Source organism: Pinus tabuliformis, chromosome J (assembly GCF_031772625.1).
Source record: "Pinus tabuliformis cultivar Carrire ecotype Pingquan chromosome J, CPIR1, whole genome shotgun sequence".
In the NCBI taxonomy this organism is placed as follows: domain Eukaryota; kingdom Viridiplantae; phylum Streptophyta; class Pinopsida; order Pinales; family Pinaceae; genus Pinus; species Pinus tabuliformis.
In genome coordinates, this window is record NC_142295.1 from 487356041 (window position 1) to 487383557 (window position 27517).

The window sequence follows — 27517 nt, forward strand, 5'->3', positions numbered from 1 at the left end:
GATTCCATTCTGAGTTTTTAAGGGAGCTATAGCTCTCAGGTTAGGGCCCAACCTGAGAGCAATAGACCTCCTCTTCCTTGTATTGTTACTTGTCTTTCTTTTCAGCACTTTATTCCTCTGTTTTGACATGCATTTAGAAATTACAGTCTGCTGATTTGATTTCTTTTATGTGATTGAATAGGATTAGTTTACAGTTCAAGAGCTTTTAGTCGCTTAGATTAGAGTAGGAGGATCAGCATTCATTAGAGCTCCAAGAAAAGGTTGACAGTGCACTCACTGCCATCTCTGTTTAGAGATTGGGGGTGTAGACCGTACCAACCACAAAAAAACGCAGTCTTACACTTTCATTCAAGCTGCAACACAGTCATTTCAATTGTAGATCCATCCATGCATTCTGATCTTGAGCAGTACTTCTTCATTCCAACTCCATGCACGATTTTTCTCTGAATTTTACATTGTTGTTCGTTGATTTAATAACACATTCAGGATAGGTTGATGAATTCTCGGTTTTGTGCAGATTTGGTTCCTTTACACTGCATTGCATCACTCTGTTATCTTCTTCTTCTTCTCAACCATGCCTAAAGCCACCCTCTACTTGCGGAAAGAAACTGAAAGCCAAAAAGAAATGCAAACCCTAGAAAACCCTAATTCTACCAACTAGTCCTACTGATGCAAAGGAAAGAATGCAAACTACGAAAAGAGATGCCATTACTTCTAGGAAGGTAAAATGCATGTGTCTACGTTATCACTATCTGAAGAAAACATCTTTTTGTATTTTTGCTTAAGTTGTTGAAATTATCATGCATGTGCTTCTAACTAGTTTTCCACTGTGCAGGGATGGATCAAGGGATGAAATGCTTTGGGAAAGGTTGGGATGGTACAGAGAGGGTCTAAGGGATCCCTAACATTCTTTCTGAGAGTTTCACAAAGTCTGGATGCCATGCAACCGTGTGTATGAACTTCTACAGGAAGTCTGCAGGGGTTTCTACAGGATGTTCTGTAATTCTTCTACAGGATGTTTCGAAATGGGATTTTTTAGGATGAGTGATTGATGGAAGATGCATGGATGGTTATGGAGGTAGGATGGGGGTCTGAAGTGACCCAGGAACTGATGGATGGAGTGGTGAGATGATATGTGGAAGGCTGATTTGGCTTTAAGGTAGTTGAGACAACAATGGAGAAGAAGGTAGGGTTACGTGGGCAAGAGGATGGGTTTGAAGCGAGAAGCCTAGATATGGGATGAATCAGATGGCTCTGATGAAGCTTGACCATGTGAGTGAGTGATAGAGATGCCCTGCACAATGCACATTCAACCGAATCAATGAATGCTTGCAAACAAACTAAGTCCTAGCTAACTTAATCTAACTGTCAATGAAATGAATAAACAGCAGCCTCGTTTGGAAAGAGAACCATGTACATCACGTGAGCAAGAACATTCCGAAAGATCTAAATGCATGACAAACTCCTACCAATCGATTCCCAAAAATAAAAAGCTACTTTAACCAACAAAAACAACCAAAATAACAAAGCAAGATCTAAAGAGCAGATTTTATTTTAAGAACGCAGCAAACACACATAAAGATAAACAAGGGAGGTATTGGGCGCTTGAGATGGGCCCAACCCCAAGAGCTACAGCCTCCCAAGAGAGATTTAGAGCTGGTGCAAAGCTGAATTCATCTTTATTAATCAATAATGAAGAGTTACATCAAAACTGTCCACAAGGAGAGCTTGAGAATGAGCTGAAAGCAAAGCTAATCTATTGCATACAAATCGAATTACAAAATGACTACAACAAGGCTATGAAATGACTAACTACTAGCTACTATCTACTGGCTAACTAGCTAACATCCACTGGCTAACAAAATGACTAACTGGCTAACCAAAATGAGGCCCTAAGCCTTCTTATTTATACAATTTGAGGACCCAACAGTCCTCCTAAAATTTAGGGACTTGGCTGCCCAAGACTTGTAGTTAACAGCAGTCCTACTTGACTTGCTTGGCTGCCCTTCTGCTCATTGATTTGGTGACCTTTGAACTCCGAGCTGATGGTGGAGAATTCGAGGTAAGGGCCCATGAATGAGGGGGACACCTTCCTACAAATCCTCTAGCTTGTTCTCCCACGAATTTGGCTCATTAATACCTTCAATTTTGTCTCCAAGTGGACCAAAAAGGCTACACAAAGCACCCATTAGACTTGTTGGCATAATGACTAACCAAATTCACTCTATTAACATAAAAATAATCAAAAACATGCAATAAACAAATGAGAATGGTGGATTAAGTCAACTTAGGAGGTTGAATGAGCCCAAATAATTGTCCATTTTTGGGGCTCATCATCACCCCCCTACTGAAAGTGTTGCTCATCCTCTGAGCAACCAATCTCCCTCCTCGTCTTTGATGGACCTGGTGGCTTCTTTGGCTAACATCTCGGTTGATTTCTCCTTTGGCTTCCCTCTTTTCAAACTTCCAGTAGAAACAGTTTGCTAACAGTTCTCTGTCTTCCTGTAGAAACAGTCTACTAACAGTTCTCTGTCTTCCTGTAGAAACAGTCTGCTAACAGTTCTTTGTCTTCCTGTAGAAACAGTCGGCACTGTCTTAGCCTGCTTGGCTGAGGGTGCTTTTCCTTTCAGCTTGGTTGTGGCAGCCTTTGTCTTCTCGCCCTTCTGCTCTTCTTCCTCACTGTCTGCTGCTTTTCTTAGTGAATCCTCAGCCTTGTTATGAGTGCACAAGTATATGCAATCATATGGAAGAAATGGTGGCCTTGGCATTTCCTAAAACCTGCAACGTGAGGGCACTCGTATGTTTTGTAACAAGGAAGTTGGTTAAATTCACAAGATAAGCCATGGTCATGTTTCCAAGCAACAGGAATATGATTAAGGTGTTTTCTCTGGCTTTTTCAATAGCAATAGCTAATACATTACCCTCCACAAAAAGAGTAACAGGAAGCAATAACAGCGCAGCAATTGGTGCCATGTACATGAGCAAATTCATAGAGTGAAGCTTCTCTGCCTCAGAGGTAAGCAGGAGCCCCTGAACAACTGATTTCAATGCTCTGGCAGCAGTTGATCCTAGGCAAACCAAAAAGCCAAAAAGGTGGAATAATGGCTCATTGTTGCTTGCAATAACAATGCCAAAAACCACAGGCACCAAGGCCATATAAACCACAGAAGACTCCCTCTTACATGTTATTATAAATGCAAAATATTGTTGTGAAGAAGGGAGTTGTTGCCCCAATAGCTTGATTGAAGGAGACTGGCAAATAGCGCAGAGAAATATTGCCACAAACAACTGAGAAGGAGAAAATGAAGCTCAGTGCCAATATCTCAAGAAACTGTCTCCTGGAGACGATGAACTGCATTGGTACAATCTCTAACCATGAAATTGCCAGAAAACCATAAAATGAACAGGCACACATGTGCAACATTGTGAGGAATATTGGGTATCTGCATCCAAAAAACTAAGTAGGCATTTGTTAAGCAATAGCACACCAATATTGGAAGAGTACCAAGCTGCAATAATGAGAGTTGTTGTAATAGTCTGGGACACAGGAAATGCACCATATTTTCCTTCTCCTGTTGGAGTTGGAGGTATGTCAATAACTTCTTGTTCGAGCTTTGGATTACTGCCCCGCTTTGCAATTGTTTCTTCCGGGGTGTTTGTGTCTTTATCTCACCTGCAGCTTTGGCCTCAACAGCTTGTCCTGTTTCTTGCTTTTCCTGTGGCTTCTCCTGTGATTTTTCCTATGAGGGTCTTCCCTAGGTTTTCTTACCCTTAGCTTTCTTCCCCTCTATTTTCCTCTCTGCCTCGATGTGCTCCAGGTCCTTGCTGCTGGATGAGGTGAACTCTTCGGCCAGGGTCTGGATGTCATCACCCTTAGACATATTGTGGAAAAACTCCCAAGAAATAGGGAGAGTATAAGTATGGAGAGCATCTTCTACAAGGAGCTTGATAAGCCCATGATGGGCCAGCTGGTCTGGTGTTTCCTCCTTCAGTTTCATGCTACACTTAACCAATGACTATATGAGGAAGTATGTAATGCTCAATTTTTGTTTTGAGGGCAAATCCATCGTGTGCCTGAGCTCTGTTAACAAGCGGAAGTGATAACCATACACAATGCTTAATCGCCCTTCACAGGTAATATATTTCACAATTTGAAGGCTGACCTTGCTACAAAAAGGATGTAGGCTGGTTGGTCTGGTTTGGTGAGAGTGCCCTGTCTCAATGCTCTGAGCAGAAAGGGACTGCTTTTTTTTATGCTTTCCTCTTTTGATCCTCAGGACAAGATTTCTCAGGTGTTTGTATTTCAACTTTGCACCAATTCCCTGGTTATAATGCTTTTGCTGCCCAAACCCGACTGTCAAAAGGGAATCAGGCTCCCACAGACAGAGTGCAGAGCTTCATTTTCAGCATGCATACAATCACATAAAATTCATATTCTTCATGCATCGGTTAACCCTCATAGTGGTTTATCGTTTCTAGCAGAGGAATTTCTTAACAGGAACTGTGGAAGAGAATTTGACGCAGAACCAACTAAAACATTCCATGTAACACACAGGAAAACTACTATTCTAGATTCACAAGCAGACTTGTTTCATACATTCTTATTCAAAACAGTTTAATTCACCACCTTCCGAAAATTATGCAGGGGAATGGTGTTTTCCAGCCTACCTTTCTTCAATCTCCAAACTGGATGGAGAAAAACTCGGGCTTTTCTGCTCTGGACGACTTTGCTATACTTTCATGTAGGACGTCTTCCTGTAGAAACGCCTGTAGAGTGCCCCTGCGCCTCTGAGTGAGCCCGATACGCTGGAGAATTGTGAACCAGGCCACAAAGCTCAATGGAGGACGATGGGTTAATCATTTTGTCGAAGCATAGGATGCATACTTCAGTTGAAAATGTTGCAAGTGCAAGTTAACAGCAGTCTGTGAGTTTCAACTGAGCGTTCGTTAATTGTTGTGTGGTTCACGGGAGAGAGTGAAGTGGCCAAGTGTACGTGGCCACATGCAACTGGAAGTGTTGTTCCAAAACTGCATGTTTTACCCCTGTAATAACTGCCGTGAATTGAACTGAAGTTTAAACGGCCAACACTCCTAGTTGCTTTAATTTTCACGTAAGTCAGTTGTCCATGTGTACTGCGTGACTTCCAGCTGAGTGCTAGAGGAGGCAATTGACTTAACCTTGCTATATTCATGACTTAATCCCACCATTCCATTCATTCATGCAGTTTTTAAATTAAATTTATGCAATAGAAGGATGAGTTTCAGTCACATACCTCGAAGTTGAATGGCTGTCGTGAGCTGCTGTGGCCTGTCATTGTTGCATGCATTGGTTTTTCTGATTGCATGTGGCTTGGCTGCTAATCTTTGATTGTTTTTTTCTTGTGCAGGTGTCCTCTGGCCAGATCTAAGCTCCAGGCAATTGTTTCCACGTTCAGATCTGCACCTTCAAGCTGCTGCTGCTGCATGGTCACAAAACCAGAACTTGTTTTCGCCATTTCTCCCAAACGGTAAAGCGGATTGATCTGAAACTTGCTGAGCATGTTTCTATCATCTTGATGCATCTCCCATAGAAAAATCGTGATCAATGGATGCATGGATTTCGAGAAAAATGGAAAATGGCTGAAGATTTCAGAGCTTGATTTCTCAGAAACCGTGCATCGGAATCGGCTGAAACTGCTTGTGTAGGCTACTATCACCCATGTGCATCTCCCCATGAAACAGGTTTTAAAACAGAAGCACAGATATGGAGAAAATGCAAAAATGGCTGATGGTGATGGAGGTTGATTTCTTGGAAACCATGCACCGGAACGGCATGAAACTGCTCAAGCATGTTGCCATCACCCTTGTACAATTCCCCATAAAACGGTTTGTCAAATGGATGCATGGTTTTCAAGTTATGGCAAAAACAAATTTTGTCCTATGTGTTTTTGCTTCAAGGCACTTTGCATGTGTTTGCATGGAAGGGAAAACTGAGCTTGGGCTGTGATGCAGGTATGGAGATGATGGAGGAGGAGTTGGAAGATTGCATGAGGGCTTCTGAACCCTTGAGGAAGCTACAATGTTCACCAAACCACTTTTTGAAATCCATGTCTAGTTTCCCACAATTTCTACAGGAAGTTCCTGTAGAAGCACAATGAGAAGCACAATGAGGTGGAAAAACTGATGGAGAAAGGCAAGGGATGGACACACAAGTGCTTGTAGGCCTAATCAACAGATTCCCACCATCAGATTCCATTTTAGACTTGAATTTGGTTCGTCCAAAGGTTCTACAGGATGTTTCCTGTAGAAATACAGAGCTTCCTGTAGAAGGCACAAGGAAAATTCCTTTAACCTTGATTTGAGTGCTCCTACTGTCATGAAACATCCTTCTTGCAACCCGCAATGTCATTGCTGCAACATGAAATTATTCAATGGAGATTAGCTTTATTTTTCTTTTTCTTTTGCTCTTTTTTTTTTTTTTGAAAAACAACTAGGGCGCCTCATGGAGGTTTTCACCCTAATTGCCTGCCTTGGGCGCCTCCAAGGGAGGTTTTCACCCAAAGATCTTATTCTCTTTTCTCTTTTTTTTTCAACCCATTGACCGCCTCATGGAGGTTTTCAATCAATGAGCCAATCTAAGGCGCCTCCGAGGAGGTTTTCACCTTAGATTTCTATTTTCCTCTTTTTTCATTTTTTCTTTTTCTTTTTTCTCTTTTTTTTCTTTTTTCTTTTTTTTTTCTACCCTACCCTACTTGAAAAACAAACTCATTCTCAAGTATAAGAATACTTCCAATGGAGCCATGTGCACATCAAGATTAGAGACAAGATGATGTGAAGGCTCGAAATACATGCTTTGACAACGATCCAGATTTCAGAGACAAAATGATCTGACTTTGAATGGATCAAACATAGCTGAGGAAGAGAGTACTGCTGCAACTTAGTGACTGTTTGGAACCATGTCTCAATATAGCTTTGATATCTTTGGTCCCTTTGTTGATCTGGATCATTCTTCATGTCACCTTCTATCATGACCTTCTCATCTTCCTCTTTTTGCTGATCTTTCTCTTGAGTACATGGAGGATTCGATGGTAACCATGAAGGAACTCTCTCGATCTCTGATTCTAATCTCTTCTCTTCATCAAGTGCAGCCCATGGTTCTTTGATCTCCTCTTTTGAATCTTCTTTTGCTAGATGTGATCCTTCAATGCTTTCAAGATGATCTCTTTTTTGCAATGCTTTTCCTGAGCTATGGTGAAGATCATTGAGCTCAAGAGGAGTCATTTGGATATGTTGTGCCTCAGCTTTGCAATTGGGTTGAGCTGCTCCATGGTATTGCTTTGGGAATGGTACGGGTAGTTGAGTGGAGGTGTGAAATTGAGATGGAGATGGATGGCATTGTGGTTGGGTAGGCATTTGGGGTTGCCTTGGTGGAGGAGGAGTCGATGGTTGTGGATGAGCAGGTGGTGGAGGAAACGAAGCAGGAGGAGTGTTGTATTGGGGCCTCCACCCCTGATGAGGTGCATTCCACTGAGGCTGTGGCTGAGCATAAGAGTGAAATGAATGAGCAACTAGTTGGGCATAATATGGATCTGGGAAGGAACAAGGAGGAGGTGTGAACCAAGAAGGATGAGCAGGTGGTCCCCAAGAAGGCATGAAAGTGGCTTGATAGGGGTCATAATAGGTCTCGGATGTCCCTTGCAGTTCCCACTGATGAGATCTAGGTCTATGCGGCCAACTTTGGTTCATGTAATAGAGTGATTCAGTGGCTCCTTTGGCTCTCTGATATGCAGCTTTGAATCTGGGTAAGGAAGGGCACTGATCTGTAGGATGGTATTCTTCACAGACAAAACACACTTCTATGGAGTACAATGGACATTCGTTCCTAGGATGCTTTCTAGTGCACCTAGGAAAAAAAATGACCAAAGCCCTCTTGGCTTCCTCTTGCTTCTGTTGGATCCGCAAGGTATCCAGTTGCATGGCAAGAAACTGCCTCATATCACTCTTGAAATCTTTGATCTGATTTTCAAATTCATCTTTGGACAAGATGTTGCTCCCAACATTTCTACTTGTAGCCATTTGCTCCAGAGGAATGTTTTCTTCTTCTTCTCCCCTAGAGGTTCTTTAAATATGCCTTGATGTCCACCCAGGGGTTCTTTAATCACAGCCATCGAAGAAGAGAGAACATTGGTTGTGTGAAGCAGTGGGGGTGTTGTGCAATCATTTTTCTAACTTATCTCTACTCCTACAAGGCATGTAATGAAATCTTTTTGGTTGATTTTTTGCTTTTTTCTACTTCTACTTGCAAAACTGAAATAGATTGAACTGCAACTAACTATCTTTCTAAAATGAAAATGCGGAATTGAAATGAAAGCAGGAAAGGACTAATCTATTTTGCTCAAATGAAATTGCAGGAATGAAATGCTAGTCTACGCTTGCAGAATTGAAATGCTAATCTACGCTTGCAGAATTGAAATTGCGGAATTGAAATGCTAATCTACGCTTGCGGAATTGAAATGTTAATCTATGAAAGCGGGAAATGCTAATCTACTTTTGCATAAACGAAATTGCATAATGGAAACGAAATAAACTACTTAGAAGAAGATTGTAGTGGAAAATAGAAGAAAAGCGGCAATCACCAATACTCTGACGCTTCCCCGGCAACGGTGCCAAAAAGATGGTGGGCCCCAGTATTGTAGCAATAATGCTACGACTCCTGGAACTCCCTTCTTTAATTTTATCAACCCGATAGTTCGTAACAAACTTGGAAGCAACGGTGATGTATGCACAAGTACTAGCTCTTGCCGCAGCTGTCACTTGGTCAGCTGGCACAAGTCCGCTAGGGGCTCAAGCCAACTTCTATGAGCTCTTAGAAGAAGCTTTTTAACTGATGGATGAAAGCTAACTCAAAGGAAGCTAATCTACTTGCGGAAAGAAAATGAAAGCCAAAAAGAAACGCAAACCCTAGAAAACCCTAATTCTACCAACTAGTCCTACTGATGCAAAGGAAAGAATGCAAACTACGAAAAGAGATGCCATTACTTCTAGGAAGGTAAAATGCATGTGTCTACGTTATCACTATCTGAAGAAAACATCTTTTTGTATTTTTGCTTAAGTTGTTGAAATTATCATGCATGTGCTTCTAACTAGTTTTCCACTGTGCAAGGATGGATCAAGGGATGAAATGCTTTGGGAAAGGTTGGGATGGTACAGAGAGGGTCTAAGGGATCCCTAACATTCTTTCTGAGAGTTTCACAAAGTCTGGATGCCATGCAACCGTGTGTATGAACTTCTACAGGAAGTCTGCAGGGGTTTCTACAGGATGTTCTGTAATTCTTCTACAGGATGTTTCGAAATGGGATTTTTGAGGATGGGTGATTGATGGAAGATGCATGGATGGTTATGGAGGTAGGATGGGGGTCTGAAGTGACCCAAGAAATGATGGATGGAGTGGTGAGATGATATGTGGAAGGCTGATTTGGCTTTAAGGTAGTTGAGACAACAATGGAGAAGAAGGTAGGGTTACGTGGGCAAGAGGATGGGTTTGAAGCGAGAAGCCTAGATATGGGATGAATCAGATGGCTCTGATGAAGCTTGACCATGTGAGTGAGTGATAGAGATGCCCTGCACAATGCACATTCAACCGAATCAATGAATGCTTGCAAACAAACTAAGTCCTAGCTAACTTAATCTAACTGTCAATGAAATGAATAAACAACAGCCTCGTTTGGAAAGAGACCCATGTACATCACGTGAGAAAGAACATTCCGAAAGATCTAAATGCATGACAAACTCCTACCAATGGATTCCCAAACATAAAAAGCTACTTTAACCAACCAAAATAACAAAGCAAGATCTAAAGAGCAGATTTTATTTTAAGAACGCAGCAAACACACATAAAGATAAACAAGGGAGGTACTGGGCGCTTGAGATGGGCCCAACCCCAAGAGCTATAGCCTCCCAAGAGAGATTTAGAGCTGGTGCAAAGCTGAATTCATCTTTATTAATCAAGAATGAAGAGTTACATCAAAATTGTCCACAAGGAGAGCTTGAGAATGAGCTGAAAGCAAAGCTAATCTATTGCATACAAATCGAATTAGAAAATGACTACAACAAGGCTATGAAATGACTAACTACTAGCTACTATCTACTGGCTAACTAGCTAACATCCACTGGCTAACAAAATGACTAACTGGCTAACCAAAATGAGGCCCTAAGCCTTCTTATTTATACAATTTGAGGACCCAACAGTCCTCCTAAAATTTAGGGACTTGGCTGCCCAAGACTTGTAGTTAACAGCAGTCCTACTTGAGTTGCTTGGCTGCCCTTGTGCTCATTGATTTGGTGACCTTTGAACTCCGAGCTAATGGTGGAGAATTCGAGGTAAGGGCCCATGAATGAGGGGGACACCTTCCTACAAATCCTCTAGCTTGTTCTCCCACGAATTTGGCTGCCAAGTGCTCATTAAGACCTTCAATTTTGTCTCCAAGTGGACCAAAAAGGCTACACAAAGCACCCATTAGACTTGTTGGCATAATGACTAACCAAATTCACTCTATTAACATAAAAATAATCAAAAACATGCAATAAACCAATGAGAATGGTGGATTAAGTCAACTTAGGAGGTTGAATGAGCCCAAATAATTGTCCATTTTTGGGGCTCATCAACATGTATCACATTGATTATGTTATACATGTATCACACTGATCTTGCAGACAAGGTATCCTCCCCCCCCCCCCCCCGAGATATACTAAGGTATGTTGGCTTATTGTGATTTGGTTTAGCTAACATAATATACCTTGCAGGAAGAAATATCAAATGGATAGCAAGATGGTAAACTACAAAGACTCTCCCTATGAATCATAAGAGTAGTATGGTGTTGGGAACTCTTCTGATTTGGAAGATACACTAAGAAGCTTAAAGGAAGAAATAAGGAGTTGTGAGGCAGATAATGACCAAATTATACAGGCATGAGAGAAGCTAGTAGATGTAAATGTAGTGATACTTCAGAGTTTTTCATATTTGCAGCGACAGGGACCACTTGGGATCAACCATGAGCAAGAGGAAAAAACTAATGGGGCATATGGTAGTAGGTCACATGGTGGTCATAGGTCAGATGGTGGTGACACAATTAGAGATGGCAGATTGTTGAACACTCTAAATATGATAGGGGATAAATACATATAACATTCTAGTTATGGCTATGAAAAGCATGATGATCGATATCGTTATCATCCTTATAAGAGGAGCGATAAGGGGTATTTTCCGGATGATTTTAAGAAAGAAAAGCTACCTACATTTGATGGAGAGGTGAATAAATCACAGGATGCAGAGGCATGGTTGCTTGGTATGAAGAAGTTATTTAGGTTGCATGATTATTTAGAGAACATGAAAGCCAAGGTAGTGACATTTAGTCTCAAGGGTAAAGCATACATTTGGTGGGAAGGTGTGAAGAATGTCAAAGGTATACATGAGGAAGAATTGACTTGGAGTGAGTTAGAGCGGCTATTCAAGAAGTATTTTTCAAAGATATACTTTGATGACAGGGAAAAATAATTCTATGAGCTAAATATGGGATCTATGACAGATGATGCATACACTAGCAAGTTCTTGGAGCTACTAAGGTATGTGCCTTACCTCAAGGAGGAGAAGGCCAAGATTCAGAGTTTTACTAGTGGGTTACCAATGGCATTCAAAGATAGGATTGAGTTTGATGAGCCTAGATCATTGGAGGAGGAAATTTGAAAACTAAAGCATTGGTATGAAAAATTGAAGTGCAAGTCTAAGACTAAACCAGAATTGAAAGGTAATTCCAAGAACAAAGGAAAATGGGACAAGAAGAGAGTAACACCATATGATTTAGGTGATAAAGAGAATGTTACACCACCTAAGAGGTTCGATGCATCGAATAGATGACATGGACATCGATCTTAGGAGAAGAATAAGGATGTAGGTTCGAATCCTGTAGAGTGTTGGACTTGTGGAAAAGATCATCATAGGAGAGATTGTCCACAGAATCAAGGTGGTAGGCCTCATATATATAGTGTGGAGGATGCAAAGACCGTTGGGGATGTTGTTTAGAGAGTTCCTCGTATTTGTGCAACATTGGATAACAAACAAGCAAACCATCATGCATTTATCATTGAGATGGATAGTATGATTTGTGATCAAGTTAATTCTATTTTGATTAACCCTGGATCTAATATATCTATGTTAGTCGTGACTTGGTCAATAAGTGTGGTTTGAGTAAGGAATTGCATGAAAAATCTTAGTTAGTGTAGTTGGATACATGTACAAAGAAGCGAGTGCATAATTGGATAATAGTTTGTGCATTTGACTTGAATGGTATGTCTATCGCAACACATTTGAATGTATTTCCATTTGGATCACACAATATGTTGTTGGGAATTCATTGGTTGTACCTTCATAGAACCAAGGTAGATTTTTATGGAAAAGGTATTGAGTTCTTGGATGACAACAGGGAACCAAGAGTCTTACAGGGTAAGAAGAAAGCCACATCAACTAGGATGGTAACAACTATGAAAGAAAGGAGCAGTCGTAGGAAAAGGTGTGTGTTATATTCAGTGCACATTTCTAGTGACAAAGGTAAGGAAGTTGAGAATGCAGATGTGTTGAGTAGGTACCCAATTTTACAATAGTTCATGGATGTATTTCTTAAGGATATTACAAAGTTTCCACCTCGCAGGGAGGTATAATTTTTTATTAAGTTGGTGCTAGGGGCAGCTCCGACATCAAAAGCATCTTACAGGATGAGCACACCTGAGTTGGTGGAATTGCAGCTAGGGTTGAAGGAAATGTTGGACAAGGGATACATTAGTCCAAGTGTATCACTATGAGGTGCACCAGTACTGGTTGTGAAGAAGAAATATGGTACTCTTAGATTATGCATTGACTACAAGCAGCTGAACAAAGTGACCATCAAGAACAAGTATCCATTACCGAGGATTGATGACTTGTTCAATCAGTTGAAGGGAGAAACAATGTTATCAAAGATTGATCAGAGATCTGGATATCATCAAGTACACATCAAAGAGGACATTTACAAGACAACTTTATAGATCAGGTATGGGAATTATGAGTTTGTTGTAGTTCCATTTAGCTTAACTAATTCTCCAACTACCTTTATATGCTTGATGAATAGTGTGTTGCATCCGTACATGGATAAATTTATTATTGTGTTCATTGAGGACATATTGGTATATTCTAAAAATGAGGAAGAGCATGTTGAGAATTTAGTAGCAGTGTTGAGGCTATTGCTCGATAGCATCAATTGTATGCTAAGCTCAACAGCTGTAATTTATTTCAAACTGGCGTACATTAATTGGGACATGTTGTCTCCAAGGAGGGAATTGCAGTAGATCCAAAAAAGATAAGGGTCATCATGGAGTGGGTAGCTCCTAAGAATGTAGATGAGGTGAGATCTTTCATGGGGTTGGGAGGCTATTATAGGAGGTTCATCAGGAACTCCTCATAGATTTCTTATCATATCACATCATTGCAAAGGAAAGGTAAGAATTTTGAATGGACAGGGGAGCGTGCAGCTAGTTTTGAGAAGCTCAAGCAGTTGCTGGCACATGCACCAGTGTTAAATATCGTAGATTCGGATAAAGAGTTTGTAGTATGCACAAATACTTTCAAGAAAGGACTTGGTGGAGTCCTTATGTAGGATGGATAGGTGGTATGTTATGAGTCGTGAAAAATGAATGAGCATATGCAAAACTACCCCACACATGATCTTGAGTTGGCAGCGATTATATATGTGTTGAATATGTGGAGATATTATCTTCTGGGCAGGAGGTTTACATTGATGAGTTACCACAATGCTTTGTAGTATCTATTTGACCAACAGAATCTGAATGGTAGGTAGGCTCGGTGGTTGGATATGATCAGTGAGTTCGATTTTGAGATTAGATACATCAAAGTTAAAGAGAACAAATTAGAAGATGCTCTTAGCAGGCAGTTATAGGTAAATCACTTAGCATCTATGAGCTCCTATGGGACATACTTACAGCATAGGATCTTGCAAGCAAGTCAACAGGATGTCAGATATATGGACATTATGCACAGGTTGCAGTAGAGTACAGGGACAAGTACATATATAAGTGACAATACATGTAAAGGTATAAGTATAAGTATAGGTATAGGTACAGGTTCAGGTGCACATGATGTGCACTATTTCCTTATAACAGACAATTGATCAGATTCAGAGACAAGATATATGTGACGGATAGTAGTGAGATAAAGAAGGTGATCTTGAGAGAGTTTCATGTGAAACAATATTAGGGTCACCTAAGTTATCAAAAGACACTAAAAAAGTGAAGAGATTTATTATTGGCCAAACCTGAAGAGGGATGTAGCAGAGTTTGTGGCTAGGTGTTTTGATTGTCAATGTGTGAAGGCAGAGTGTAAACATCTAGGTGGACTGCTAAAACTGATCACAATCCAGAGTGGAAATGGGAAGTCATTTCCATGGACTTCATCACAAGCTTTCCGAGGATAGTGAAAAAACATGACTCTAACATGGTTATTGTGGACGGGTTGACAAATGTTGCACATTTCATTCCAGTGAAGTCTAAATTCCCAGTTAGCAATGTAGCACAGGTATTAAATAGAGATATGGCTAGATTGCATGGTGTTCCAAAGGAGATTGTGTCATATAGGGATGAAAATTTCACTTCCAAGTTTTGGAAGGAGTTATTTGTAGGTTTGGGCACATAGTTGGCCTTTAGTACAACTTATAATTCACATATAGATGGACATACAAAGAGGGTCAATAGGATATTAGAAGACATGTTGAGGATGTATGTGATGCATCAAAAACGAAAGTGGGAAGAGTACCTTCCAATGGTAGAGTTCACTTACAACAACGGGTATCACGAATATTTGAAGAGGAGTTTTCTTGAGGCATTGTATGGGTGGAGTTGCAATACTCTTGTCAGTTGGAGTGATCTAGCTAACAAGGTGTTGATTGGACTAGACATGTTGGTAGACATGGAACAGGAAATGTAGGTAATCAACAAAAATCTAAAGGCAACACGAGATAGGTAGAAGAGCTATGTAGATCGGAACAGGTTGTTCAAGGAGTTCTAGGTTGGGGAACAAGTGTACTTGCACATCAAACTAAAGAAGATCTTCTTATAGATTGGATCATGTGCCAAGCTAGCACCACGATTTTGTGGACCCTTCAACATCATTGAGAGGATTGGGCCAGTAGCCTATCGATTTGCTCTGCCTTTGACAATGCAATTCCATGATTTTTTCCATTTGTCATTTCTTAAGAAGTATGTTAAAGATGTTGATCATGTGATTGATTGGTCTGTATTGTAGGTGGAACTAGATGGAGAATTCCATCTAAAGCATCAGTGTATATTACAGAAAAAGATGCTCATGCTCTAGAACCTAGCAATTGAGCAAGTTAAGGTCCAATGGAATCACTTTGGGCTTGATGAAGCTACATGGGAGATGGTGGATCAGATGTGGGTTATGTATCCTTCCTTGTTTTCTCGTTGAGGCAAAGAATTTTTGGCATGGTGTTTTGCTATGGTGTTTTGGTATATGTCTTGGTATATGTTTTGGTATATGTTTGGTGATTTTGGTATATGTACATATGTATATGGATGTAAATGTCGCCATGAGCTATGTTATAAAGCTTCAATAAGAGGTATGGGTGGCATGTCACTATGATGTTACATGGGAGATGGCAGATCAAATGTGGGCAATGTATCCTTGTTTTCCAGTTGAGGCAAAGAAGTTTTTGTATGGTGTTTTTGTATATGTCTTGGTATATGTTTTGATATATTTTTGGTTATTTTGGTATATCTAGATATGTGTATGGATGTAAATTCCACCATGGGCTATGTTATAAAGTTTCAATAAGAGGTATGGGTGGCATGTCATTATGATGTTATGTTGTTATGTTTTCATGTTGGTTTACTTCTTAGCTGGTTGATCATTGCAAATAATGCAACGAGCTATGTTATAAAGCTCCATCAACATTATGTTTTTCTTACAAATTGTTGGTTATAGATGTCGTTGAACATTGAGGATGGTGTTCCCACAAGGGGGAGGGTTCTGTATAGCCCTAGTTAAAATTTGATGTAAAAAAGTTAATAAAGGAAAAATAATAATTACGGTTGATGGGACACTTATTCCAAGCTAATTTCTGGGGGAAATCCTAGTGATGGGGATCACTTGTGATTGTTTAATCGCTAAGCAAATTGGTAAAGGAAATGGCTAAGGCTTTGGAAAGGCAAAGTGGAACTTTTGGCACATTTATTTATGAAAACAAAGGAAATTAGGAGAAAAGGAAGGTGAAAGGTCACAAGTTGCATGTGAGGAGGAAAATGAAGAAAATAGAGGCCTCATTAAGAAAAATTCTTTTGGGGATCAGTTGGTAACCTTTTGTCAGTTTAGTTTTGGAGTTCTCTCATTATTCTCTCTCTCTCTCTCTCTCTCTCTCTCTCTCTCTCTCTCTCTCTCTCTCTCTCTCTCTCTCTCTCTCTCATATTCTTAGAGACTTAGAGTTTTCATGGAGCACTCTTGGAGGGTGTGGCATACGTGGATTGTTGGAGCAAGAAGGCAAAGGAAGAGAAGGAAAGTGTGAGAGTAAATCACGATCAATAACTACATCAGATTTTGATTACAGGTACCAATTTGCATGTATGTTTTTCTCACTAGTTTTGGAATGCATTACATATGCATGTGGTTTGTTGATTATGATTTGTCATGGGCATGGAGGATGGCCATGATTGACAATCGATTTCCTAGCCTTTCCATTTCCTAGATAGCCATGGTAATTGTGGATTTAGATTCCTTGTTTTATTTTCATTGGTTCTCATGTTTCCTTAGCTTGGGTTGAGTTATTAGTCCTAGAAACCCTCATTGGACAACGCTTTGGAAGATCTATAAATACTTGGGTTGAGTTACTAATCTTGGAATCCTTTGTTGGAAAACCGCTTTGGAAGCCCTTGGTGGGTTGAGTTACTAGTCCTGCAAGCCCTAGTTGGAGAAACGCTCTAGAAGCCCAATAAAAGTTGTGGGTTGAGTTACTAGTCCTATAAGCCTTGGTTGGACAAATGCTATGGAAACCTAGGAATGCTTGGATACAGACCAATCTGATGATGGTTTTGTGATGTCCGATCATGAGGTGGAATCACGGTTTGATGGGTTGAGGTGGATGGCCTCTGGAAGCCCTGGATGGTTTTTGATTGATGTGTTCTATGAGATCCCACATTTATGCTTAGAATATTGCAGGGGAGTGAATGCCTGAAGATAGATTTGGCTCAGCCATTCTACGGTAAGGTGGAACATGGAAGTCTCATCCTAGGTTTAGATTTTGCATCAAAAATATGAGGTTATTTCTCCTTATATTTCTATGAGTATTATATTGGATTATATGTAGTTTGTATGGATGTGATTTCATTGGTATTACTGGTGCTATTATGTTGGTTATATATGTGTTTTATGACAGTAGCTATGTATGTCTCTCATCATGCTTTCACTTGTAAATGAATGTTCAATGTATCTATGACTTAATGGATGAAATGGAAGTTAATATGTTGATGCATCAATGTCTCTAGCAATTCTTAGGTAAGTAAGAGACCCTTATGCTCAGATATGTTATTTACACCTATAGATTACATATTTGTGATATGTTTGACAAAATTCCTGTCATAGTCGGGATGCAGTCAAGGTCTCATTCAAGTGATTGCATTTATATTGTCATTTACTTGTTATTTTATTGTTATGAAGATGTGACTCAATTCTCATAAGTAACCTAGCCTTTGGGCCTGAAAAAGTGTCTCAAATCTCGGGGACACTAACATAGCACTGACAAAAAGAGTCCCTAGATGTTGGCTTGCATGCCCGTGATAACATATAGAAGTCCCTTGAAGCTAGCATGCCCATTACATGAGAGTCTCCAGAGGTCAAGTAGTCCAAAATGTGAGTGGGACCCAAGGGTTGATTTCCATAAAGGTTGGGTTGGTTCCTGACGGTCCTAATGTTGATGTTGGATGTCTGTATGGTGTGTTTCTCTCGGTTCCACTTCCTTAACATGACTTATGAGTTTGAATCATATCATAGAGGCATCTCGTCACATGTTTAACCCGACTGGCTGGTTTCTTGGGTAGATGTGGGAGGAGGGTGTTATAGCCACGTAGGGAAGGGATCCATGAGAATAAAAAGTAATATCCAATAAGGAGAAGCATTGATCACTACTTAAAGTTTTTGAGACAAATTGGTAGCCAAAACTATTAAGCCTAGCCATGCATAGGAAACATGTGAGGAGATAAAGAATTTTTTATTTTCCTACCTTTCTTAGAATTTTTCTCACGAATTAAAAGAAATTCCATCCTTCAACTTCCTAAAAACTTAGGATTTTTAAAAAAATGTTCTAAGAATCTAGAGGCCTTAACTAAATGTTATGGAAAAAGGAAAAAAATGATAGGAGAAACATTGTAGTGAGCAGAAAGGAAGATAGAATGAAAACACAAGGGTGAGCTCAATAAGAAAACAAAATTATCAAGTAAAGAGAATCATTAGTCATCACTTAACTTTATTGAGAAGATTTGGAAGCTAAAACTAACAAGTTTACCCATGCACAACAAATATGTTAGGAGACCAAAAATATTTTGGGTTTCCCACCTTCCTTAGCATGAGTGAGATATATTAAATGAAAAACCATCCTTCAACATACCAAAAACTTGGGGTTGCCTAGAAAAGTTGCACAACAAGAAAAAGGATACTCAAATTAAACCTTAAGAAAAGAACAAGAAAAACAACAAAAGGAAGATGAAACTGAGTGGAAAAGAAGAGGGAATGCCCAAACAAGGGAGAGATCAGTAAAATGAAAAAAAATATTTTCAAATAAAGAGAAGCATTGGTCATCACTTAACTTTTTTGAGAACTAGGAGACAAAATTGGAAATCCCGCCTATTTACAAGAAATATATGACGATACAAAATGAAATATAGGTTTCCAATCTTACTTGGCACAAGTTGAAAGTAAATTAAACACCATCCTTCCACATATGGAAAACTCGGGATTACAAAAGCAGTGGCAAGACAAGAAGGAAAATCCTTGGATAAAAGGTGGAGTAGGGTCATATCTAATATTCTCTTATTTAATGTCTTGGTTAGTGTGTCTCTATTAATGTATTGATGTTTCTAGCTACAATGACTACAATATACTACAATTATAATTTGTTTTCTTAGGAAAGTATCATTTTATGTGACTATTGGTGATAAAAAAGTTGATTGTTGGTTTTCTCCACATTAAATTTATGGTCATTGGTAGGGATATTTGTTTTCAACTTTTTAATTTTCCTTTTCTCAATAACATGTCCATTTTAGTGTGTCACAAGTGCTAGTTTTCAACGATTTATAGGGGTTAACAATTTTCAATCCTCTAATGTTTGCAAAGGATTGAAATTTTGTTTGACAACATTTCATCTTACCACTGCATGGTTCTAATTTTTTTTCTAGTTATTTACTTGAAACTAAATAAATCAAAGAAAAAAATGAAAATGTTTACATTATCTAAACTTACCTGTATATTCAACTAGATAATTCTTCACAATAGATCTAATAATATTATGCTTAAAATAAAAAATCAATACTATGAAGGTTAATTTTTCCTTAGATTTATGGAATTATTAAGCTATTGTTTATTGTGTATACATGCAAGACATAAACATGTAAAAAAGAGAAAAAAATACAACAATCACTCAGAAACCACAATAACAAAAGATATGACATAGGAAACCCTTATGAAGAAAATCGAGCTAGAAGGTAAGACTACACAACTCTCTCTCTTTGATGAGAAATGGTTACAAGTACAAAAAATTGAGACCTATGCCCCTTGGGATGCTATAGTGCACAAAATTTCTCTCTTTTCTCTCTCTTTATCCACTCTTAACTACTCTACTAATCTATGGAACAAAATTCACTTGAATAGAGTGAAACCCCTTTTGCTCCTAGTGACTCAGTTATAGCAAAACTCAATAGCCTACTAGTGGTTAAGTTTGATTCCTTTAACTATTAAATAGAGTTAAAATATTGACTCTTCTATAGTTTCTTCATCTTGGTCACTTCGATAGACCCTATTCGATGCATAATGGGGCTTGACATGGAATCTTCTTGAATCATGGTGGTCAAAACAGGAACGGGTGGCAAACATTTGGCATATGAACTGTGATTGAGGTGATTCTTAGGAATTTGGAAAGGTGCCAAAGTGTTCATACCCAAAAAAATACATTTTAACCCTCAAACTATTTCTACAAGGTTTTAGATGGTAATTTGCCAAATTGGTACCCTCTAGTAAATTTGGTTTTATGAGCTAATCCCTACACATTTTCCACTCTAAAAGCATCAATATAGATTAAAATTAATATAATGATCCAATTTGTATCACCATTGATTTATTTTCAACCATTTATCAATGGATTGTTTTCAATAATTTGTGCATCACCTAAGCATTTAAAAAATGTCAATATTTATGCCTTCTAATACATAATTGGAAATAAATCTAATAACACAAACATTATTAGCTACCACAACTTAAATAAAAAATTAAAATGTAACAACACATTTAATGTTTCCATGATGAATATATGCATATACATACATACATACATACATACATACATACATATATATATAATTCTAGAAATACTACATACTTTTATGTCAAATTCCATTCTATTGGTTAGGGAGGTAGGTGGTTAAATGCTAGATTGATCCATTTAAACTATTTGTGATCCATGAAATGTTGGAAAAGGTCCATGTGTGAGTGTCCCACCCCCTTCTCTCTCTCTCTACCTACTCAATAAAATTTGTGCCTTCAATTGAGTTAATAGATTGATCAAGCATGGAACCCTTGATCAAGATTATATCTTGATTAAGGGTTTGTTTAACTCAACCAGTACCTTGATAAAGGTTTTAAAAGTGTGTGAAGGACATTGATTGAGTGATATTTTATATTAGCTATCAATTTTGTATACCTCGATTATCAACTTAAAAATTACCCATATTATGGTCATACTTTTACTATTTTTAGATAACCCTTCGCGAAAAGACAGAGCTAATTTTCATGGATTCACTTGTATGGATATGGTTGGTAGTATTGTTAATCTTGTTTTCTATTTTGAGGGCATGTTTGGTTAGCAATATGTTTACAAGATATTTCGAGAACTATTTAGGATGCTTATTGCAATATTATTTAGGAACCAATCTATATAGTTATGGCCTTGAGAAAATATTCACTTTACATAGAAATGGAAATGATGAGGTTGCACTGTCCTTTATAAAATTATATTTTCTTTCCCTATATTTGAGAGATCCATAAGGATATTTGGCATGGATATAAAGAAATTAATTACTAGCATATAGGTTTCCTTGAAATTCTCTTGTGGGATCCCTCCCCTCTATCTAAAATATCTAAAAGGAGGTTAGTGACAACCACTAGTTAAATGAGTGGTTAGTAGCCCCAAGGGACTCCACTAATTTGGAACCCATAACCTTTCCATCAGCAACATGCTTTCAATATACTATGCAGCTTATTAACCTAACCCTTTTGTATCTCTATCTATCCATCTATTTATTTAAAAAAAATGGAAATAACTTATCCCACCCTCCTATATATTTAATATAGGGTTTCTTTTCCTCGAAAGGAGTTGTAGTATCATAAGGTTATGCCTCTAGAAAGTAACAATTAATTATATCTTGCATGTTGAACTGGCAATTCCATCTACTCATCATCAATGTCCTATGTGGAGTTAGTAACATATGAGAACACACTAGTGTTATATAAGCATTAGAGAATTAAAAACATATAAACCTAATGATGAAGAATGGGTGTGAATACTTTAGCCGAAAGAGGGAACAATAGTTCATCTCCTATTATAGCAACTCTATCACTAAAAAGAGTAGAGACAGAACAAAGCAAAGAAGAACACTCATTTAGTGGGAGATTATAGGAGAATAGAGTGTCTCATAACTCTATAATATTTGATGATTTCTATATTTTTCCTTCTACACTCCTTTGTTTAAGAAGAAACATATACTCCATATTATTGTAGGGTTTCACATATTTGGTTTCTTAATGTAATTATTATTTTTATGGTGATTCCTTTTTACTATAGTTCCATTCGGTTAAAAAATTTGTATAGTGTGTTTATTTTCCTACTAAATCACTATAAAACAAAAAAATAGTAAATACACAATAAAGAAAAGATTTATATATTCATAACCATAGATCTAAATTTATGACTTGTATTGGCAAGATGAACCATAAAATATAATAAATTGTTTATAGAGAATATTAATATCAAAGAGATTTTCAATAGGCACTGTGTGACTTGATAGGTGATGACGTGAAGCAGGGATGTAATATGTGCTTTGAGGATGTGAATGTGAATGAGATGCACCAAAATATGTTTTTCCATCATAGATATTGTCATCGTCGAGTCCAGGATGGATGATTATGGTGGTGTGCCTAAATGCCCACATTCCAGGTGTAATACCAAACTCACTAAATATGATTGTGAGAAATTCTTGTCATCTAAATGGCTTGAGATTTTTATGAAAAGGTTTGAACAGGAACAAGTTATAGATTCAGAGAAAGTATATTGCCCATATCCTAATTTCTCATTTTTCATGACTTTATCAAAATTAGATAAATTCCCACAAGTTCCTTCTTTTTCTTCCCTAACAACAACATGAGGAACAAAATGTCAGAAATGTTACCGCTTGTTTTACATTGAATATGCTCCTTAGTTGGGCGTTGTAAATGTAGAGTTGAATTTTCTTGCACAGAACAACAAGTGGAAGTGGTGTCCGAACTGCAAACATATGATTGAACGCATCGAAGGTTGCATGCAAATAATTTGCAAGTACACGATTTCTGAGCCATGGAGTTTTTGTTTATTAGAATTTAATCATAACTTAATGAGAAAGTGTTTATGTTTTTTATTTTTTTATATAGTGTTTTATGTTCTAATATTAAAGTGGTTTATTTTCAGTTATGGTCATGAATTTTGCTATAAATGTGGAACTCCATGGGATGATAATTGTCATTGTGATCAGGAAGAAGATAATGATGACGAGCAGGGCAACAATGATGATGAACATAATTATGAATATCAAGATAATGTTATATATATATCTATTAAAACATATAATTTTAAATTTTAAAATAGTTTATTTTTATATTTTGGTTATTTTACAAACATATAATTGGTTTATGATTTAAATTATGTAAATTGATGATTACCATGATAATTTAATTGTTGATTTTTTTTTTATATTTTACTACTATTGAGTATTTATCATTCAAATCATATATAATTTGAATTATAAACTATTATTTGTTTTTATTAAAACAGACATATGTTTTTATTAAAACAAATATATGTTTTAAAAATAGTTATTCATATCTAGAATATGAAATCATATAATAAATGTTGAATATACCTAATGTAACTTGAAAGAAAAAGCTAGTGTTGCAATAGAAACTAAAATAAATAACTCGCACTTCATTTGTTGTTGTAGTATTGTTTTTGGATGTCGCATACCTCTGTGCCCCAATATTTACAATTACCTACTAGGCTCCCATCCCCAATTTAACTTCGATTAAATTTAGATTCAATAGTTGTCACATGCATAATTATTCCATTATCTCATGAACAAAGATTATACATGCAAGTACACTCATACACTTAAAAATTTGACAAAAGCAAGAGTTATGAACCATAAGATAGCACAATGCAATTGTACTCATAAGTTTAAAAATGTGACAACATAAGAGTAAGGAGCCACATACAAGACATCCCAAGTGATTGAAGCAAACTATATTAGCTCAAAGAACCATCACTTGGAAAATAGAGCACCACCACCCAACCTAGAAATGACTACCTCCACTTCACCCCGAGCTAAGAGTTCTTGCCATGTATCAACTATCTACTGTTGATCTCTTCAATGGATATTTAATACCCTCTTTCATGATATGGTTTCCTTTAGTGGGGTTCCGCTTTTAGGTGGATACTTTTATCTATTTTCCTAGGCTTTTCATGGAAAAGTTTGCCTTTCTCTCCCATGAGGCTTTTCCCATAAAAGTTTGCCTTTCTATCCTGCAAGTCTTTAATGTTAAATTAACATCTTTTTTCGAGCTATGAAACCTAATGGATATTTATCTACGAATTCATTAATATTATTTAGAATTTTTTCTAGAAATCTTATCATGAAATAATTATCCATTCCCATTCACCAATGGGATTTCATTTGGCAAGAATATTATCTCTTGGTGTCTCGTTTTCAAGTGATCAATTTATCTTTATTTATTTAATAATAAAGTATTTACTTTCTTTGTTACACATCACACCTAACTTTTCTTAACATACATACAACATAGGGGTGTTACATACTCCCCCTTTAAATTTACACCATCATTGGTGTATTACTCCATTTTACAATTTATTTCCTCATTCACACATAGTTGTTTCTAAATTTCCATGTTCCCATGGCCTTGCCACTTGAAAAAAATCTTCTGATATATAGGTTACAAAGGATTTGTACCACAATTATCCTTCAATTGCTACTTACAACATTTGTTGAGTCAATTCTGTGAGAGACTTTAGATGCCATAAAAACAAAACTCAACTTTGTTTACCACAATTAATGTCATAACTTGATATAAAAATACTACTATTTCAGTAAATATGGGTTAATGTTTCTCGCCATTTAACTATGATTCCTTATTTTCATTTTATTATAATATGAAGAAATTTCATGTTCTTCCAATGTATTTGTGTTCTTGCCGAACACTTACTTCCTACAATCTCCTTGCATTAGTCACAACAAGTCAAACTAGCACTTTTAACCAATCAAAATGTATAAAATATTACATCAGGTTAACTCATAACCATCAAAATCATAAACCATATGTAACCATCAACCATAGATAAGAACCATAAATCACATGTAAATAAAATAGAAATAGAACATTGATACTTATCCTTGAATTACTCCTTAGCTTCCACCTTTGTCTTTTTTTCGGTACGCACTCTCGGTCGATCGCCACACCAAGAAATCACCGAGTGCCTTCTCCCCAACCATGCATATAGTGTGCATCACACACATAAAATTATACATGTCATATATCATCATGCAATACATGCATCCATACCAATACCATTTGTACACAGTACCACTTGTACAATGTATACACAATAAAAAATGTCCACAACATCACCTACATGAGATATACTTCATAACCATGTTAGTATTATGCTAAAAATTGCTTCAATTATTAAAATTACCTTTAATAAAGTATAATCAAATTGTGTTCAATTTATCGATTGGAGAATAAAGAATTTCATGGACCTGTTCAATTTATGAAACCAGAGCATAAGTAAATAATTTTTATGTCAAAGTATTCAAGTGATTTTATTTAGCTAATCCTTTTCATGTGTCTTGTGGTTGCAGGATAATTTCAGAAAAATAGTACCATCGAGGTAATCGTGCATAATACAATTTTATCAATAACTGAGTTTTGGAATTTAATGAGTCACTAGACAAGGTCTTAATAATAGCGGACTATTGAATATGATAATTAGTCTAGTATGGACTTCAATGTTATATTTGAATTCTAATAACAATCTTAACTTTGTCTTTAGCCAAGAAAATAATCGTTTGGTACCCAAAAGTACTCCATAATTAAACTAATCATGTCATATGATTTGTTGTTTCTCTTTTTACACTTCTTCCAACACCTCATTGGCCATGAATAATTCAGTGTATGTCCAAAACCAATTGAAAAATGAGTATGAAAATACATACATTTCCCATACATGAGTTATAAATGAGGTTGCAATATTATCAATTCCACACCCATTAAGTTTTTAGTCACTATGTGACTGAGGGTGTGAACCTAAGTCATTAGAATGTTGATACCCCACTTAACAGCAAATCATGACCTGGTAGAATACAATTCATAAATTGTTTATGAAATAATTGTTATGCTGTTATATTCAAAACCCGACAAAACTACCAATGCAATTTGACAGGTAGACTTCTCCCATATTGCTTGATAGGAAGTAGTGGTACAAAATATGCATTTCAGATTGTATGGTTGTCCATTTATTTGAATAGATTGCTAGATACCCAATATCTTTGTGCACCACAATCCTGATTACTAGTGCCACTTAGCCATCATCTTCTTAATTTAGTAACAAGTTGTTGCATGATTTGTTATCCTCTTTCTTCCTCATCTAGAATATTTTATATGTTCCATTTCACTTGATGCATGCATTATTTTACTACCAGCCTAAGATCCTTTGATCATCATGAGTTGCATTAATGTGAAACTTTTTGTTTTACCCAAGATTTTTTTATTAATTCGGATCAGTCATGTTCCAAATCTAGTGTGTAATAATGTTGCTCTGGATTATTCTATTTGTTTTTCCTTTTCAAATGCATCAAGCTCCACCATATCTAATTTGCTTGTCATTTCATAAAGCAGGTATCCTTTGTGTATATGTAGTAGAAGACCATAGACCATTTTTATCTTATCACTTCCCACAAGAAGTACATTTGTAGGATCTACCATTCTTCTACTGAAGGTATCTTCTTCTTGCTACATATTTGAAACGTTCATATTTGTGAGATATTAGTAGAACCCCATGTATACCTGGATGGATATGCCCATCAATGTTGTGAATGTTGAGGTTGCATACTTTTAGTTGAAATAATTTACACATTGGAATTTGAGTTTGTATTTAATACTTTCTTACTACTATTAATCGAGAAACTCCAAGAGTTTCTTTTACACTCCCATTATGTATTTACACTAGATGTACTTTTGGTGTGAGTCCCATTGACTTTCTTATTAGAGTCATAATTTTTATGATGTCTTCTCCAACATGCATACAATGAGTTGTATTACATTTGTGCATTTACTTATCAACTCTGACCTCAGTTTCATCTAGATTGGAATATAATTCAAGTGTCTCCTATCTACTTTAGTTACGATTATTATGAGATTTCTTTACTCAAACGAAACTTGTAGGTTCCCAACTAGGCATTTCTAATTACATATTCATATTGAATAATAACATGGTAAGGTTTAGTTCCCTTCAATAATGTATATTTGAAGCATTTTCCAAATAAGGCGAATTAATGGATCAACCAATGGAAAAACCACATTTAAAATGGATTGCATCATTACATGTAGATGCACCAATCAACACAACCATATTAAATCGAAAGACAATTTTAAAAATACATAGTCTCATGTGTTTAATGATATTTCATGGGAACCTTCATGAATAGATTAAATAAAACCTTCAGAATTTGTTCTAGGATGAAACCCACTTAATTAACCATCAACTGTTGTTAATGTTGATAGTATGTCATGAACTTCTTTCCTGATGATGTATATAGTTTCCATTTATATACTTTTATTTTTTATTTTTCCTCATGTTGGCCATGATCTATGGAAAGAAAAAAAACTTGACATTTTATC

The 27517-nt window shown here is 37.1% G+C and overlaps 1 pseudogene; it reads right to left on the reverse strand.

The window, feature by feature from the left end:
- Positions 1–2739: 2739 nt before the first annotated feature.
- LOC149227919 (putative sugar phosphate/phosphate translocator At3g11320 pseudogene) lies at positions 2740–3998 on the reverse strand (annotated as a pseudogene).
- Positions 3999–27517: the final 23519 nt, after the last annotated feature.